The sequence below is a fragment of the Mus caroli genome, chromosome 6 (genome assembly GCF_900094665.2).
Source record: "Mus caroli chromosome 6, CAROLI_EIJ_v1.1, whole genome shotgun sequence".
NCBI classification, from domain to species: Eukaryota; Metazoa; Chordata; class Mammalia; order Rodentia; family Muridae; genus Mus; species Mus caroli.
The window spans coordinates 146,199,026-146,217,267 of NC_034575.1; the positions used below are offsets into that span (position 1 = coordinate 146,199,026).

The 18,242-nt window shown below is 41.9% G+C and overlaps 1 protein-coding gene across 3 annotated transcripts in view; it reads right to left on the reverse strand.

Moving 5' to 3' along the window:
- Tmtc1 (transmembrane O-mannosyltransferase targeting cadherins 1) overlaps nucleotides 1-18,242 on the reverse strand; it is a 319,404-nt gene that overhangs the window by 251,047 nt on the left and 50,115 nt on the right. The gene's annotated exons all lie outside the window — the stretch shown is intronic.

Below are 18,242 nucleotides of genomic sequence, written 5' to 3' on the forward strand. Positions count from 1 at the left end.
ACAGACAGTATGTCTAGGAGGACAGCATTCTTTCCAATGGTCCTGTTCAAAACAAATATTTAGATATGTGTGGTGTGTTGAACTCCTTGGGTTTTAATAGAAAAACATTTCAAGCAGAAGAAAAAATTATGAAGATATAGACACTTCTGGAAATCATGTCATGTGTTGGAATAGAGTAGTTAGCATAATGATGGGAAAATCTCTGACCTCATATAAATGACTATATATTTGTGTGACTATATATTTGTGATGACATTTGTATTATCATCTATCTATCATCTATCTTTGTCTGTATATGCAGTTGCTTGGTTTCCTTTCCTTCCTCTTTTTGAATTATTCCCACAAGTGACCATCACCCAGCTCATCTTGCCTCTTCTCGGGCAATCTGCAACAGCTGACAGGAGGCCTCCGAATCAGCACCTAGCAGTGCAGTTTGTCCCCTGACTTCCTCCAATGAACTTTCTAGTTCTAGGATCTAGGAGAGAATTCTTTTTTCCCCCTTTCCTCTTATTGCATTTTTAAAAAATTTATATTCAAATATTATTCCCTTTCCTGGTTACCCTTCCAGAACCCCCCTATCCCATCCCCCTTCCCTCTGCTTCTATGAGTGTGCTCCCCTACCCACCCACCCACTCCCTCCTCCCTGCCCTGGCATTCCCCTACAGTGGGGCATCAAGCCTTCACAGGACTAAGGGCATCTCTTCCAATTGATGCCCGACAAGGTCATCCTCTGCTACATATGCAGCTAGAGCCATGGGTTGCTCCATGCCTTTGGTAGGTGGTTTAGTCCCTAGCAGTCCCTGGGGGGTCTGGTTGGTTGATATTGTTATTCTTGGGATAGAATTCTTAAGTGACCACTGTGAAGTATTGTGGCTGGTTGTGACTCTTATTTTCTTAGATTGAAAACTACTAAAAGTTGGTGAAAATGCTGAGACTAAAGGGGAAGCCAGTGATAAAAGAAAGGGTTTTTTTTTTTTAGTATATGGAATGATAGGGAAAAGATAGATGATAGATAGATTAGATAGATAGATGATAGATAGAGATAGTCTGAGATAGATAGATAGATGATAGATAGATGATAGATAGATATAGATAGATAGATAGATATGACAGAGGTAGATAAACAGACACAGACAGATAGACATACAGACAGATAAACAGATTTGGGACCAAAGTAACATATTTTGTATGTATGTCCCTATGTAGGTGGTTGTTTGTGTTAGAATCTAAGGTCAGCTGTCATCCTCAGGGGCTATGGAAGAGATGACAGGTGTGGGGGAGAGGGAGGCCAGGGGAATTTGTAACCCTACCCACCTCATTTAAGTCAAAACAATCCGGACAGGCATAAGATCACTATTTATGAGGTTCTATGACTTAAAAGAGTACATTATATATACAAAGAAAAATGCCACCCACAAAGCTAATTCTTTCTAACCCTGAATTTGGGCATGGGGGGATTAAGGGTAAGAAGCCAGTTTCCCTGGTTTTCAAATTGTGTTTAACAGTTTGGTCAGAGTTAGCTAACCATCTTTTTTATGTCGTGGTTCTTAAACTTCTTGGATCTTTTTGAATATTTTATGAAAACTACTGCCCTTCTCTTCTGAAAAACAAAACAAAACAAAAACAAAAACAAGTGCACACAAAGAAATTTACTTATACAGCCGGGAGTCTAACATGACCCAGAATGACAAGGGACCCAAACTAACAAAAGCACTCGGAGTGAGAGAGCAAACATGTATACTTTGGGTTATCCAATAAGCCAGCTAACCTCTCAGATACCATCAATTTCTCTAACCTATAAATTTTTTACTTTCTAAAGTGTATACAGGTATTTGTACAATTTGTGCATTTTAGGAAGAGTTTATAAAAAACAGGACCAAAAGTGTCACAGCTGTATGTGACTGAAAGCAGTATCTTAAGAGGAAGTGGGGGGGGGGGGCTTCTAAATGAGCCTTGAATCTCTTGTGCTTTCAAAATTTCTTCTCTGCCATCCTAGCAGAAGCAACCTCAACACTAAGATCCCTTATTCCAACAATCTCTGTCTTAGTTAGGCTTACTATTGCTGTGATAAAACACCATGACCAAAAGCAACTTGGGGAAGAAAGGGTTTATTTCGCTAACTGCTCCATATAACAATAAGGGCAGGAACCTGAGGTCATGCAGGAGTGCTACTTACTGGCTTGCTAATCAAGGCTTTCTTATAGAACCCAGGACCAACAGCCCAGGAACAGCACCACCCACAATGGGCTGGGCCCTCCCACATCAATCACTAATTAAGAAAATGCTCTACAGGTTTGCCTACAGTCCAATCTTATGGAGGCATTTTCTTAATTGAGGTTCCCACCTCTCAGATGACTCTAGCAATGTGTCAACTTAACATAAGATTATTCACCACTCAGAGCTTTTGTCCCCGAAATATCTGACTTGGGAGTTCTGAAGTGAGGTCTAAGATTTTGCATTTCAGCAAGCTCCCGGGTGATTCGGAAGCATGTTCCAGACTGCATTTGAAAGGCACCAGACGCATCTGTTTTGTAGACTGGAGTCTGACATCTGTTCAGATCTCCACAGCCGTTCCTTGCTCCTACCTTGTGGATGGAGGAATTCCCTTGAACTTTCACAATCACTAGTATCCCAGAATGAGGCAGGTTTGTATTCAGATACAGGCTCTTTCAGATCTTGATGGTTTGAATTTTGAGATGTTACTCAGGAGCTTCTATGTGGAAGATCCCAAGCTGTGGGGACCAAAAGGAATGGAAGGAAAGGAGAGGTGTTGGCTGGAGCAAGTGGGTCACTGGGAGCGTGCCTTTAGAGGTTGTATCTGGGCCAGGACTCCTTTCTCTACATCTCCCTATCTTCTGTGAGCTGAGTGGCTTCACCCGCTTGCTCCTGCCACTATACTACTCTGTTTCATCTGCTTCATAGGCTCAGCCTCCAAGAAGTCAAAGACAATGGGTCAACTTTGTAAAACTGTCAGGCAAAAGATAGCGTCCCTCCCTTTAACCTATTTTTCTCAAGTGCTTTTTACTCTGATAGAAAGTCTAACACCCTAGTTCCTGATCATTCTACTCTTCATCTTTGGTCCTACTCTGCATCTTTGCATAGCACACTGATTCAGCTTCCAGTTTATCTCAGCTGGAATCATGTATCTGTTTGTTAATTATCTGGCAACAGAGCTCCAGGGAGACAGGGACTAATTCATCATGGTGACTCCAACTCTTAGAACTGAGCCTGGAGCACAATGAGTGGGTGGGTGGGCAGGCCTCTCGGGAAATATATTTTGAATAATTAATGTTGTTTTAATAGAATAAATATTATTCTGCTTTATGCTTGTAAGGCCTTCTTTGAGTTTATTTATTTTTTTTTGCCTCTTCCACAATGTTAGTGATTTTTTTATATCACTATTTCAGTAGTCATTATGATAACGTTAAAACTGGGTAATAATACTTAACCACAAAAGAACAAGAAAAAGCATTTATTTGAATTCACTGCAAGCGTGGCTCATTAGAAAATGTGACGGGGAGACCACCACAGTCACCAAAAGAAGAGGCCATAAATGAAAGAGACAGTCCTTTAGAGAGCTGTAGGAAGCTGGAGAGTCAACTGATGGCTTTCATTCATCATTGCAATAAATATATATCATGGCTGGCTGACTGCATTCCAAGCACTGGTCTACGTGAGGTCTACAACGGAGGATAAGATAGAAAAGGATGGGGTGTGAGGTGAGCTTGGTGTAGGGTGTGAGGCTCCACAGGCATGATGGATGTGAAGCTGAGGGCCATTTCTGGGGTTTAAACTTAATCATGGTTTGACTTGCGTTTTAACAGGTTTCCACTGCCATTATTTTGAAAAGCACTAACTAGCCTGCCACCAGACTTCAGACTATCACAAAAGAAAATTAGAGTTTAGAGAATTGTTGAGGTAGAAATGTGGCTGGGTTGTTTGAGTGCTTGCCCAGCAAGCATCAGTTCCTGGGTTGGCTCTCTAACACTCCATATCCTGGGGGTAGTGGCACGTGCTTGAAGTTCAAGGTCATTTTTAATGGTATGTAGTGAATTCAAAGTCAATCTGGACCACGTGAGACCCATCTTAATGAGAAAGGAAGAAAGAGAGAAAGAGAGAGAAAGAAAGAAAGAAAGAAAGAAAGAAAGAAAGAAAGAAAGAAAGAAAGAAAGAAAACAAGCTTCAGATTGACGTCTCTTTAATCATAATCATTTCTGTCACAATATACCCTTAATTTCAAAATAATTATTGATCATCTACTTGAAACCAGATGTTGTGGATGTTTTTTTCATGAAGAAGAAGAAATGAGTGAAGACCACTTGTAGAGCCTTGTAGGAAGAGACAAGCAAGCCCTGAAGATATCCAAGAAGGGGACATCATATAAAAAACCACTGATGCCAGCAGGCAGGGGATAGGAGATGCTTCTGGGTAAAAGAGGAGCAGAGAATGTCTGCGAAGAACCCTAGACGATAAAGCATTTCTCACTAGCTTGCATCTGAATATTCCAGTCTGCTGAGGAAGGATGGCCAAGTGGGAGTTTTCATATTGGCATGAAGGCTGTGGTTAGGGAAAATTCCTCAGGGCAGACAATTACATCAGCATGTTTTCCTAATTTATATTTTAAGTAGTGCAAGTATTCCCCACGGCCTGGTGACAGACAGAACTTCTATAAATACGTTAAATTCACTAAATTCACATAATCTGTGTGCAATTGCCAGCCAAGGAAGACCCCACCCCTTCCAGATCCAAGCCATGTTTAAAGGCAATTACATTTGTAAATGTAAAACCTGCAGCGAATCAATGTAAGGGGAAACAGGGTTTTCCCCAATAGCATTGCAAAAAACACCCTCTGAGACCCCACCCCACCCTTGTTTCTTTAGCATTTATTCTGGGTCATCAGCAAGCACCAACCAGTGATTTAGGAAAACAATTGGAGGCTTAAAGCCAGGGAAAAGGGCTGGGGCAGGGGAGTTAACCAAGGGCTACAGAGAGTATGCTCCGGAGGCCTAGGAGGCTGGGGCAGAGGGCAAGACAGGCAAGGTCTGTGGTCCAATCCTAACACGGCTGAGCTCTGCTGTGAGAGGCATGGGCAGCTTGAGGTCAGGGCTACTGGGCCCGAGCAGCTGGGGCCAACTTCCTCCTTTCTTCCTGTGTGACCTTGAAGAAGTGACCTCACCTGGGTGTGCTTCAGCCTCCCTGACTGAACGGCAACAGTGCCCACTTCTCAGAGTCATTTGAAACAGCAATTCAAATTCTGCTAACTATTTAAAATACCACCTATCAAGGCAAAAATTATTGTTCGGGGCATTTGCTTGACTGTGACCACTAAACTGAACAGAACATTTAAAACAATCAAGCAAGGTCTTGAGAAGCCAGAATATCACAGCTAGAAATCCAGAACACTTTGGAACACGTGATCGGACTGTCTGTGCTAAGATTTCAGTCCTGGGCTGAGACTGTAGCTCAACAATCGAGCACTTCCCTAATCTGTACAAGGCCCCCCCGCCCTCAACACACACAAACTTATTCCAGATTCTCAGCTTTTCTGCTTAGAAGCTATTTGCCCACAGGGCAAATACTAGACTTCCTATCCTGTACTCTTCCTACCTGTAAAAAGTAATTTTTGTGGTCATTTAAAGTAGAGGTCAAATGTCACAAATGTAACCCTCCTCTAAAACTCTTTAGCATAACATGATGTCATGAGTGGAAAACTCCACCTCTGACTTAGTGGGCTGAATTTAGTCAAAGCCAAGAGTGCCAAAAATACTATGTAAATCTGTTAACCTTTAGGCTATGCATATAAGGTATATATCAAACATAAATAAAATTTATGATAAACTAATCATTTTGAATATGTAAATAACATCTGCCATCTGTGAACATTTGAAACTCCCATTTGGGGGTAAGGAATACTCAGACTGTGCTATGAATATAACAATGAGCATGGCGTTGGGTCCATAGGTTTGGACAATAAGTATTGGCTGGTATTGGATTTCATGGTTGCACATGTACATTTGATACAGAGTCAGATGTTACTGCATCTCTGTTAGGACCCTGAAGACTATGTGACTCAGAGCATCATGCTTCTAGTGATGGGAAGCTATTGTTTACCACACAGATCACCTCAGGCTACCTTGGCCCCTTATATTGCTATTTACTTTAATCTCTGTATCTGGCCTAATATTCTTGTGACCAAGGGAGAATTCTCGAAGGCATAGCTAAGGTTAGTAGACCTCCAGCCTCTAGCAACCCTAGAACTAACAGTGTCTTAAGATGACAACAGAAATCATTGATTTCACCACTTGGCAGTGGCTTCAGTCCCTCATTCTCCATCAATATGTTGTGTGAATGCATTGATTTCCAGCTTTCTTTGATTCTGTGACCTCTTTGATGGTACTATATTCATTCAGAGTAATGTGAGTCTGGCTCCTGATTCTGTAGTGACTCACATTTGGCTGAAAATAAACCATTTTCTTTTATTGTTTTTCATTTCTTTATTTACTGGGTCTGTGCATTGCGTGCACTCATACCACAGCACATCTGTGAAGGTCAGCTTGTGGGAGTCAGTTCTCTCTCTCAGTGGGTTCTGGAGATGGATAAGGTTGTTAGGTTTGACAGTGAGAGCCTTTACTTGCTGAGCCATCTGAGCCTTCAAAATGAACTATTTTATTATTTCCTTTAAAACAGAGTCTTTTTTTTTTTTTTTTTTTTTTTTNNTTTTTCGAGACAGGGTTTCTCTGTGTAGCCCTGGCTGTCCTGGCACTCACTTTGTAGACCAGGCTGGCCTCGAACTCAGAAATCCGCCTGCCTCTGCCTCCCGAGTGCTGGGATTAAAGGCGTGCGCCACCACGCCCGGCCATTATTTTATATCAATACATGAACAGAATAAAGTTCAGTGAGATCAGAGGCTAAAGTCAACTAAAAGTTAAGCAAGCCTCGAGTTCCTGGGGCTGCTGAGTACTAGCAACCAGACTAAGAGTCATTGCTATATCCATGCAAAACTAGCCCAGAAATAAAGAACATCCTAGGCTAGTGTCAATAAAATACAGAAACAGGTCTCAAAAAGGCCAAGTTCATCCACAGGACACTAACCTTTAAAGCTACCAAGGCAAATTCAACATAATTTAAAAAAATAGTCCTTCCCAAAGTACTTAACATACAGGATAAAAGATGCTTAAAAGGGTTAGAAACACAAGAAGGGATAAATATGTCCTATAAGCCAATAAAAAAAATCTGTTAATGCTATCGACACCAATAGATCCCCAAACAACATAGATTATAGGGTTGGAGAGAAAAAATTTGCAAAAATGGCTATAAATACCATCAAACATTTTCTACGGAGAAAGTGCTTTCATGAGAACTTGGGTTCTGTAATCCTAGGACTGGAACATAGAGACAGGTGGGTCTCTGCAGCTCACTGGCCAGCCAGTCCAAGGGATTCAACACGGTCTAGGTTCAGTGGGAAACCCTGTCTCAAAAACCAAGATAGAGAGCTATCGAGAAAGATATGTGATATCAATATCTGACCTCCACACACATGTGCACACACATGTGCACATGCATGCATGTGTGTGTGTGTGTGTGTGCATGTGTGTGTGTTTATGTGTGTGTGTGTACACACACCCATTTAAAGGAAGAAAGAGGAACTCTGGAGCTCATTTATAAGGAAAGTCTTTCAGATATGAAAATGAACTGAAGTCCTTTTCATCCATCTCCAGGAAATCTGAGGCTGAAATTTGTTCCCTCGTGAATAAATGGTGGACAGAAAAGTTTTCAAAGCCTCACTGATGAGTCACTACATGGGTGTTTGGATGGCGGGAACCCAGAACCGAAAAATCACTCCCAACTTGGAAAGGCTCTTAAACTCACATGAACCAGGGTTATCCCTGACTGGATGGAGGCAGAGAAAACACACACTGCTGAAAAGAGACATGGGCTGGTGTGAAAAACACCAGAATCTGTTTTCAACTCCGCTGGTGATGCTGATTATAAGGACATGAGGAGTTCTCTGAGTCCCCCCTAGTAAGAGAGGAGTTACACTATTACCAAGATACCGGTAGTCTTCTAATGTACAGCAAAGCATGTGCAAATGCTTGCAGAATTAGGAGAGTGCTACTTAAGACATCATTTTCATTACCATTGTTAAAGATGATGGCTTATGTTATTAAGCTACTGGGGCATGATGCCTGCTTTCACACTCATCAGAGCTCTTGGGATAACAGGCATTTCGAGACTATTTATTCTACGTAAAGAGCAATTTTCCAAATGAGAGATTTTTTTTTTCTTTTCCCTCGTTGATGGCCATGCCACTTCTACAGAGAAGGCTGTTACAACTGCACAGCTGATGGGAAAGGACCTAGAAAATGATAGCATCTTAGAGAGGATGGTCCTGAGAGCATTTGGGACCAAAGTAAAATGCAGTAAAACAGCAGAACAACTGTCTCAGGCTTGTACCCAAGATTCTGTAGCCAAAGTGTTTGCCCGTTCATGGCCACATTTGCAAGTCTTATTTTCTAAGCTCCTGTCGACATTGTGAGTTACACACAGGGGTTCCCAATTACTGCCATGCCTAGATTTAGATGTGCAAAGCTGAGACTCGAGAGAAGATTCTGAGCTTAGTGTAGTTGATTTTTCCCCCCAGCAATGACCTAAAAGAGAGATTCTGCTCATAACTATCAAGTGCCATTATGCTATGGAAGAAATAAGCTATCATTGAGAATTAGAATTTCAAATTACATATCTCAATTAGAGAAAATGCAGAGCGAAGATTAGCTTTTTTTCTCAACAAGTTTCCCCAGGGAAAGTTGGAGGTTGGAAAGATAAAAGATAACATCAGTGTAAGCTGCATAGATTTGGGGGACCAGGGACAAACTGTATTATTGAGTTCAAGGACAGGAAAACACACACACAGGCACATATATATGCACATGCACATACATACACACACAAAACAGAAATGGCAGGGCCAGTCATCTTCCCTGATCATAACCGGGCTTTTCCCCCAACACCCTGTGTAATTTTATAATCTGTACAGTTGTAGGAAGTTTGGAAAGATGATCATACATTTGTGAAAGGAAATTATGACAGAAAAATTAAGAGGAATACTGGGACTCAGTCTAAATCAGAGAGCAGAGAAATTAGTACTCTTCACATACTTAAGAGCTCTCATCCTAAGAACAGTATTTTGGGGTTTTCATGGGGAAAATCCTACTTAAATTTTTTAGGAAATGAAATTAGACTGAATTGGCACTAAGGAAGGGTGTAAATCTGAGGAAGTCAGTAACAAACTTAATCAAGTGCATAATGCGTGACCCTCCACTCGGGTGCTTGCCTTCTCCGCAGGATGCCTTCTGGGAAAGAACAGAGAATCATGCCTGACTTGGGGAGGGTGTGATGTCAGTCTGTCTTTGAAGGATGCATGAGCCAGGGCAAAGCATTTCCATCCGAGATAAATGCATGTAGGCCTGGGATGCCATGGCGCTCACAGGGCTGCTGAAGAGAGCCAGACACCTGCACTGGGAAGCAGAGGCAGAATGATAATGAGTTCAAAACCAATGCTGGTGATGTAGTGAGTTCAAGGCCAACCTGGACTACATGAGACTGTATCTAAAAATAATGAAAACAAAAAAATGACGTAAGATGCCTGCAATTTTGAAGCTCAGCTTACTCAGAATCCATTTTCGAGTCTTCCATGGCTCCAGTTAAAGAATGGGCTGGGGCAATGATCTCAACTGAGTCTCAAATGTGGCAGGATCTGTTCCAGGAGCACACACTTGTTGTAGCATCTCTGTGTTAGTTATTTGTCTTGTTCTGGCAAAATATGTAACAAGAAACAAAAGGGAGGAAGGGTTTATTTTGACTCACAGTTGGAAAGTCAGACGTCATGGCAGCAGGTGTGGGAGGCAGCGATTACATTGTATCTGTAGCCAGGAAGCTGAGAGAGATTAATGCTGGTGCTCAGCTCACTTTCCTCCTCTCAGTGCAGAACCCTACCCAGTGATAGCACCACTCACAGATTAAGTAGGTCTTCTCACCTGTATTACACAGTCTAGATAACCCTTCACAAGCTTCATGTCCTAGATCCTGTGGAGTTGTCAGTCGGTCTTAATGATCACTATTTACCTAATGGTTTGCTTTAGCTGAGGTCCTAAGGTACTTGACTGACAATAGTCTCCATTGCTGGCCTAGTTCTTGATTCCCTCACCACAGCAGCTGCCCCTTGTTAAAGCAAGAAAAGAAATATCCCAGCAACAGTGATATGTCATTCATGTAGTCATGGACGAGGAAGCCCTTTGACTTTACCATGTTCTGTTGGCTAGAAACAAGTGACAGGCTTTGCGGGTGATAAAGAGCGGATCACATAATGTTGACCGTAAAAAGGGAGAAGAAAGAGTGTGAACAATCTTTGAATCTGTTTACAACTGTATAGAAGTATAAAGATTATCAGAAAAAAATTAGAGTACATACGATGACTGATTTAAAGCCTTAGGAGGGAATCCCGGTGTGTCTTGTTTTAAGCTGCTGGTAGACAGTACCAGCCGACTGTAAAGACCATTCTATCATGATGGGAAGTTGAAATTTATGTCCTGTAGAGAATTATATTTTACATAGTGAGATAATTCGACTTTTCATTTTGGATTAGTCTTGAGAAGATAAGGCTAAAGACAAAGGGGAATTCGGGAGTGTTTGGGTGAGAGATGATGAGCATGACGCAAGGGATGGGGTGGTAGACATGTTAAGAAATACTGGGCATATAGGTGATAGAGTCAGGATTCACTTTATGGGCAACAGTGGGAATAGAGAGCAGGTGAAAACGAAGCCCCAGATAGAAACAGGCTGCTCTCGTGTTGTAGCTGCTCATGTTCCTCCTGTGAACTGTTCCCTCCCCAGCTCCAATCTATTTATCTTGCTTGTTTCTATTTCTAGGACATGTCAAATGGTTCCCCTTCACAGCCTTTGTATTTGCTGGTCTCACTTCTCAGAATCCACCTCAAATCCCATATGTGGCTCTCTCCTAGCTCTCTTAGGTGTCGACATTCCCTGCACAGCATGCTGTAGCATGAGTCAGTAGTGGAAATTACTCTGATCGTTTATCACTGATATGTTTGTTCTCTCTTTTTTTTTTCCTGCTAGTAAGGTAAATTCTTTGATTCTTTGAATTCAGCTGTTGTTACTCTGGAAGTCCAGGGCAAGTTCAATGATATGTATAATATCTGCAAAGGACCTGGGCCATGAAGTGAAATGACAGAATAGAAGAAAATGGAGCCAAAAAATCCTGGGCCAAATTAGAGATCAAAGGGCCAGAGAAGTGGTGAAAGAGTTAAGGGTCCAGAGGAGTAACAGCTAGAGCAAGATTCAGATTTCAGGGAAGAGGACCTGGAGACTTAAAGTGGGCCTGTTGTGTCCACAGGAATGGGGTAAAAGACCATAGAGTCAGGACCATAGAGTCAGAGTGACCCTGAGGCCAAGTGGCTCAGAACTTGGTGGGAAATAGATACACAGGCAGTGTTGGGGCCACAGGGAGTCTAAGCAGAGTGATCAAGTCTCTGAAGGCTGGAAGGGAGGCAACTGAGCCCCGCATGATAAGAGACAAAAACAAGCTGGCAAACAGCCTTTCTCACCTCTCTCACAGTGACAAAACCACCCAAGTGCTCCTGGCAGTGCTGCAGACTCCCCCCCCCCCTCCAGTTTCCAGTAGAAAATTTAGAGGATGCACTTGCTCTAGTCATAAAGCTGTAAGTACTGAGCCCTGGGCTGAGATCAAACAACAATTTCATTTTTAATTCGTATGCAACTGTGAGCTAATCTTGATCTAGAACTCAGTCTTGACACTAAAAAGATGGTTCCGCAGCTAAGAGACTGCAGAGGATGAGAGTTCAAATCCCAGAACCCACATGGGACAGCCAACAACCATCTGTAACTCTAGCTCAAGTGGATATGCTGCTCCTGTTCTGGGCCTTTAAGGACACTGCACTCATGTACACATAGAAGCACACAAACATGCACACTCAAAGATGGATTAAATCTCAATGAAAACTAACGGGCAGCCACAACACTCTCTGGGCTTCCAAGCCCCAGATCCATTTCAGAAAATACAACAAGAATAATAACAACAAACCCCACCAGAGATGGCTTTGAGAACAGCAAGGGTAATCTGCTGTATAGCTTGTCCATCCATTCATACATCCCCAAATATTTAACTAGCGTTGCCATTTTACATTCCATATATATTTTAATGTTCTTAATCTGTCTGTTAGGGCTTTGTTGAGAAGTGTTACTGTTCTTTAATTTATAAACAAGGATTTCACTATCTCCTATAGAGCTGGAGTTAAGTGACTCTTGCACAAATCCTATCTAAATATACTTGATTTGAATTTGTGTTGAATGGTAAGCTAGCCCCAGTACAGGTAAGCCAATAGCTTTGCCTACTTAGCACTTTCCTCTTTAATTCTAGAATGTTTCTAGCTGAGCACTAACCTACAAAGAGACTCAAAATTAATTTAAACTGGATAAAAGAAAATGATTGTTCAGCAGTTTCCAGTCCAAAAAAATTTACATTTATCCACCCATAAAATTGCAGAGGGACAGATGCCAAACTTATATCGATTTTAAGTCCATGCACAGATGGGACTCAGATCCTCCAGCTTGAGTGGCAAGCACTATTACTCCCGAGCCACCTGGTTGGTCTGAGATAGTACTGACAGGTGACTGGAAGTTTCTGCCCCAGAGATTATTCTCCTCCCTGAGGAGGGTAGAGAAACGGTGAAGGTGGTAACTGTTGGGGGCAGGGAGTTGGGGAGGCAGAGTCTGGGAGTGAAAGGAAGAAGAGATGCCTGGGAAGGCCAGGAGCTGAAAGAAACTGAGTGGCAGCCCCTGGGAGATTAGTCTCTAAGTTTCACCTTTCAAAAACCCCATTTTGATTGTGACACTGTGATGGTTTGCTTATGCTCAGCCTACGGATTGGCACTATTAGACGATGTGGCCCTGTTAGTGTAGGTGAGGCCCTGTTGAAGTAGGTGTGTCACTGTGGGTGTGGGCTTTAAGACCCTCATCCTAGTTGCTTGGAAGTCAGTATTCTGCTACCAGTCTCCAGATGAAGATGTAGAACTCAGCTCCTCCTGAACCATGCCTGCCTGGATGTTCCCATGTTCCCTCCTTGATGACAATGGAATGAACCTCTGAACCTGTAAGCCAGCCCCAATTAAATGTTGTCCTTTTGAGTTGTCTTGGCCATGGTGTCTGTTCACAGCAGTAAAACTGTAACTAAGACAGGCACCTCCCCAAATGCCCTGTGTGATTTATAACTATGGTGTAGCCATATACAGAGCAAACCGTTACAATCTTTCTGTAGTGCAGAAGATGAAAGTTGATGCCAGCATTGAAGATGCCTGTAGTGCAGTTAGGGGATGAGAAGTTAATGGTCTGCATAGTTGATAGTTACCGAACTGTTCACTATATGAAATTGTTTGCACGGCTGGGGGTCGAGTCCAGGCCTACACCCACCTTTGGGAGGGAGAATGAAACACCACTCTGACACAGGGGTCTGAACTCTGATTCACAAGATAGTTTTGTGATATTCAAAGCCAGGGTGCCCCATTGCTTTAGTGACAGTCTGTGATCCAGAGCCTTGCTCGGTTACACAACTTTAAGGATGTGTTCTTGGTTATACTTCAGCACCTGACTGGACAGCAAGCTTCTAAGAAGGCAGATGTCTCACAGGCTTGGAGTCACTCTTGGCTCCTGTACATTCTAGCTCCTCTACAAGCTGGGGCATCTGACTGAATCAGGACAACCCCACTCCCTGTGGAGTTCATCTGTGGGGCAGAGTCTGGTCAAAGTCCAGTGGAGAGGTTTGGTCTCCCTTGGTTTAGACTGAAGTATCTTAAGTGTGGCTGGCACCCCATCTAGGACCATACAGCTGAATGTGGGGATGATGAAAATGTTGGCAAAAAAAACTTTCTAAATTCACAACGACCGAAGTAAGACATGTAAAAATCCCATTGATGACTTACTTCACTTTTGCCTTGATTCTGAACACAGGACATGAGAACTTTGCGCTATGCATGCCAACATGCCATGCAACACAGATCAATGCTTCCTGCAACAGCTTGGCTCATTTTATACAGCATGTTACAAAGAACAGAGGTTGTACTAGGCATACAAAGCCTTCTGCTCTTGTAGAGACATAATGACTTAATCACAGAAAATAAAGTTCTAGTATTTTCTACCACTGTTCCTTGGTTTATAAGTATCAAATCAGTACATCTTTGGGTTGTACTGTGCTAGGCAAACCTGCATGCTCATTTCATTACAGTATGCAAATTTGCTTTCTTCTCTAATAAATTATAAAATTAATTACATATATACCAAAGAACTGTTTTATAATAAATTCCTTTGTGATTTATTATCAGTAAATATTTAATTTGTATATCTAGTTTATATACCTGCAAAGGGGGTATTGAATGGAAAGGGGCCAGGAGCACAGGAAGTTTTAATAGCTTTGGCTTAGATAACAGCCCCAGTTAGTTAATAGTGACCAGAACAACAGGGTTGATTTGACACCGTGGATGTGACTTGGGATGTCAAGGGTGTACTGAGTGAGCTATGCCCTCTTATTTCTCAGTGAAGCCACAGCTGACACAGCAGCAGTTAGACACCCAGAGTCTGTACTTTAAAAAGTCCAAATGCATTGTTCTTGCTGTTTTCTTAGCCAACCAAAGCCCACAGCCCTGTGTTCTATTTGTATGTGTGTTCTATATTTTTACCTTCCTAGAAACAATCATTTTATTCATTTTCCACATTTTTGTCCTGTTTTGCTACTCCGTGTATTGATTCATAAGATCAGCTACATAAGCTGTCCTAGGCCAGCCTGGGCTACATGAGACCATGTCTCAAACAAAAGGAAACAAAAAAAATTGATAAGTGCTCCTGAAAGAAAAAATTAAGTTGAGAAACTGCTACCAATTGCCTCACCTCAGGGAGTTTTATTTATGATATTTTTAGTTGGTACGAGAAGCCACAAAATAGTCTGATACATGCCTTGAAGTTTGACTGTTTTAGAAATTCAAAAAAAATTAAAATTTAATGCAGTACAAGCAGATGAGCACTTCCTACTACACTTAGAGTAATTGAATGTAATTCTATTCAATTAAATATCACTGCCATTAAGAGGGATTAAAGGCTCAGCAGCCGACCTCTAAACACAGCAATTAATGTAGCTGAGATCCATGATGGAAACCTACTCCCTATATTGCACTAAGTCAATGGACCAACATTATGGCTTCAAACAGCAGCTGTTGAGTCATTACTGGAGTAATGGGGGATGTGGGCACAGCATCATTTAAGTGACAGGTCTTAATCCCTGTGATAAAGCCCAGTGTCATCATGTCTGCAAAGCAGACCCAAAGCCCAGACTGAGCAGACCCAGCTCCACAACATACAGCCCCTGTGGAGTATGTATCCACCCTGGCAGAATGAACAGTGCCTTAACAAGGCATGTTCACGGGTGTTAGTGTTAACTGAGGTCTGCAATGAGTGGCAGAAAGTGGATGAATCATCGCTTAACTATAGGGACATTTGAGGGATTTTGGAAAGAGACTCTTGTCTAAGCTCCATCTATAAGCACTCAGGATGGCTGGGATCCAACTATGGTAGATATGGTCTTCTGCAGCATAAGGGTTTTTTTTTTTTTTTTCAGAATTTCTGACATTTCTGCTGCCAAGGAGACATACTGATTCTTCAAGATAGGACTTGCCCTGTCTACCAGATATATGGCAATTCAGCTAAGCACAGATAAACACAGAGGCCACAAATCCATGATCCAGGTAGTTAAGCCTTTTCCACCTCATATGATATTTTTTTTAAAAAAAATTGATATATACCAGCTAAAATGCAAGAACTACTGCATTTAACATGGTCCTGGTGAACAGCATGCTTCCTTACACTAAAAATTCTTATCATTTGCAATTTGATGTGTGCTTAGCTTCCAAAATTATGGTGTTTTTTTTTTCAAATTATGCAGCTTTGAAACTATATATCTGAACCAACTTTAATGTAATTGCTTTTCTTGGCAAAGGGAGTAATTTTAAATTTCTGGCTCCATGTAGGCTCAGATGTTAGTCTCCTTGGCACCTCCTATTCCTTTTTCACAGGCAAAATGGCAAATGCCCAGTGAATCCTCCTTTTGCTTTCTCTGCCCCTTCAATTTCTCTTGCCACGATTAACTGAAGAAGCACATAGAGAAATAAAGTTATCCATGCTCCAGGCTTGGTCCAGTGGAAACATTTGCCCATGCCCTCTCCGTATTCAACTTATCATGTGCACTACATTCCTGACATGCTCTTCTGGTCCCAAGCCCTCAAGAAACCAGTTACCTCGGAGGGAAGCAACTCAGCAGGAACATCTGCCTTAGATCCCAGGCCAACTGCATTTCTCACACCTTTCTTTTGAAAGATTGAAAACAGAGTGTGAAGAAAATACAATGACATCGTTGTAGAACTTCTGGTATAAATTTGATGCCAGTTTAATTCTGCAGCTTACCTCTACTCTTCTTGGAAACCACACAGAAAATGTTTTAAAGAGCACCCACCTTGTTTACAATGGAACCAGGAGACAGAGAAACCTGCTCTGCTAACTCTTCGCTTGTAGAAACTGTGAGGCCCAGCCAAGGGTCTGCACCTCAGAAATCAGAAAAACACTTCCTCATATAATGAGTATACCATTTTATAAGAAAGGAGCTATTGCAAGCAGGTTAAGTCAAAGCAGGGGATGAAAGGTATTGAAGATACTAGGTGGGAGCGATGGATCTGAGTTGGTATATGACACAAATCACCAAAAAAACTAAACTGGCCATGTGGAGACAGCCTCTCAAGACAAGCCCTGATACTTGGCAAAGCAACTGGAGAAATCATACTTAAAAGTAACAATCTTTCGTCGGGCTAAAGGGAGGTCAGCTCTGCAGTTGCCTACTGAGGCACTGTGTGACCTTGTCTTAGTTACCTTTCTATTGCTGTGATAAAACTTCATGACCAGAGCAACTTATAAAAGTGTTTAGTTGGGCTCACAGTTTCAGAGGGATAGAGTCCACAGCCAGGGAGAGAAGGCATGATGTCAGAAACAACTGAGAGCTCACATCTCTAACAGCAAGTAAGAGGCAGAGCGAGCACACACTGGGGATATCATGAGTCAACCCTCAGATGCATGCCTCCACCAACAAGGCCACATCTCCTATTCTTCACTAACAGTTCCACCAGCTGGGGACCAAGTATCCAAACATTTGAGTCTAGAGGGGGTCATTCTAACTCAAATTTAAACCACCACAGATTTCCTGGAGAGAGTTGAACAAATACTTATTCATCCCTGAGGACAATTCAAAGAAATGATTCTACCTGTCTAGCTTACTGAAATGGTAAGTTCATTACAGCTGATTATACAGGGGCACAGATGTCTCAAAGGCAGCCCACCACCTAAAAGCCTATCCGAGCAGGGGATCAGTCAGAAAAGTTGTATCACTTGAGTCTGTTGAACATTTTTTAGGCAGTTGACTGCTCAACTATCCTCTGTCTAGCAATTGTTACTCCGTCTACAGCTCCAAGAAGGGGCCCTGTAAATCTTGTAAGTTTCCGAAGCTTTGTCAGCCTTGTAAGATTGGTTTACTTCCTGAGTTTTGTATGTTTCATTTGCTTCCTAAGACTTATGAGCTTCTGTCCTCCCCTAGAAGGAACGTTTCATGGGATAACACAACACTAGAAACCCCACTCTTGCTCTAACCACTCCTCTTTATCCCTACATCTAACCCCTTCCAAGAAGGTGTTTCAGAACAGTATAACTTTAAAATTTTAAGGAAATCTGCCATATTTATCCACAAAGTATTCTAATATGTATGAAGTAACAGCAAGGTATTACTGTACACGAAGAAAAGTTTTGAGAAAAAGTTACCAGAGAATATAAAAAATATAATCTATTTTCTTTAACTATGGGACCGGGGGTATAGCCCAGTTGGTAGTGTACTTACCTACTATGTACAATGCCCAGGATTGGATTTTCAGCACTAGATAAATGGACTGTGGTGGTGCACACATTTAAGTTCAGAACTCAGGAGGTCTGGACAGAAGGATCAAAGTTCGAAGTCATCTCAAGCTATTGAATAAACCAGCCTGAGATATATAATACCCTATCTAAAAAAAAAGAAAAAAAAAGAAAAGAAAAGAGAAGAGAAGGAGGAGGAGGAGGAGGAGGAGGAG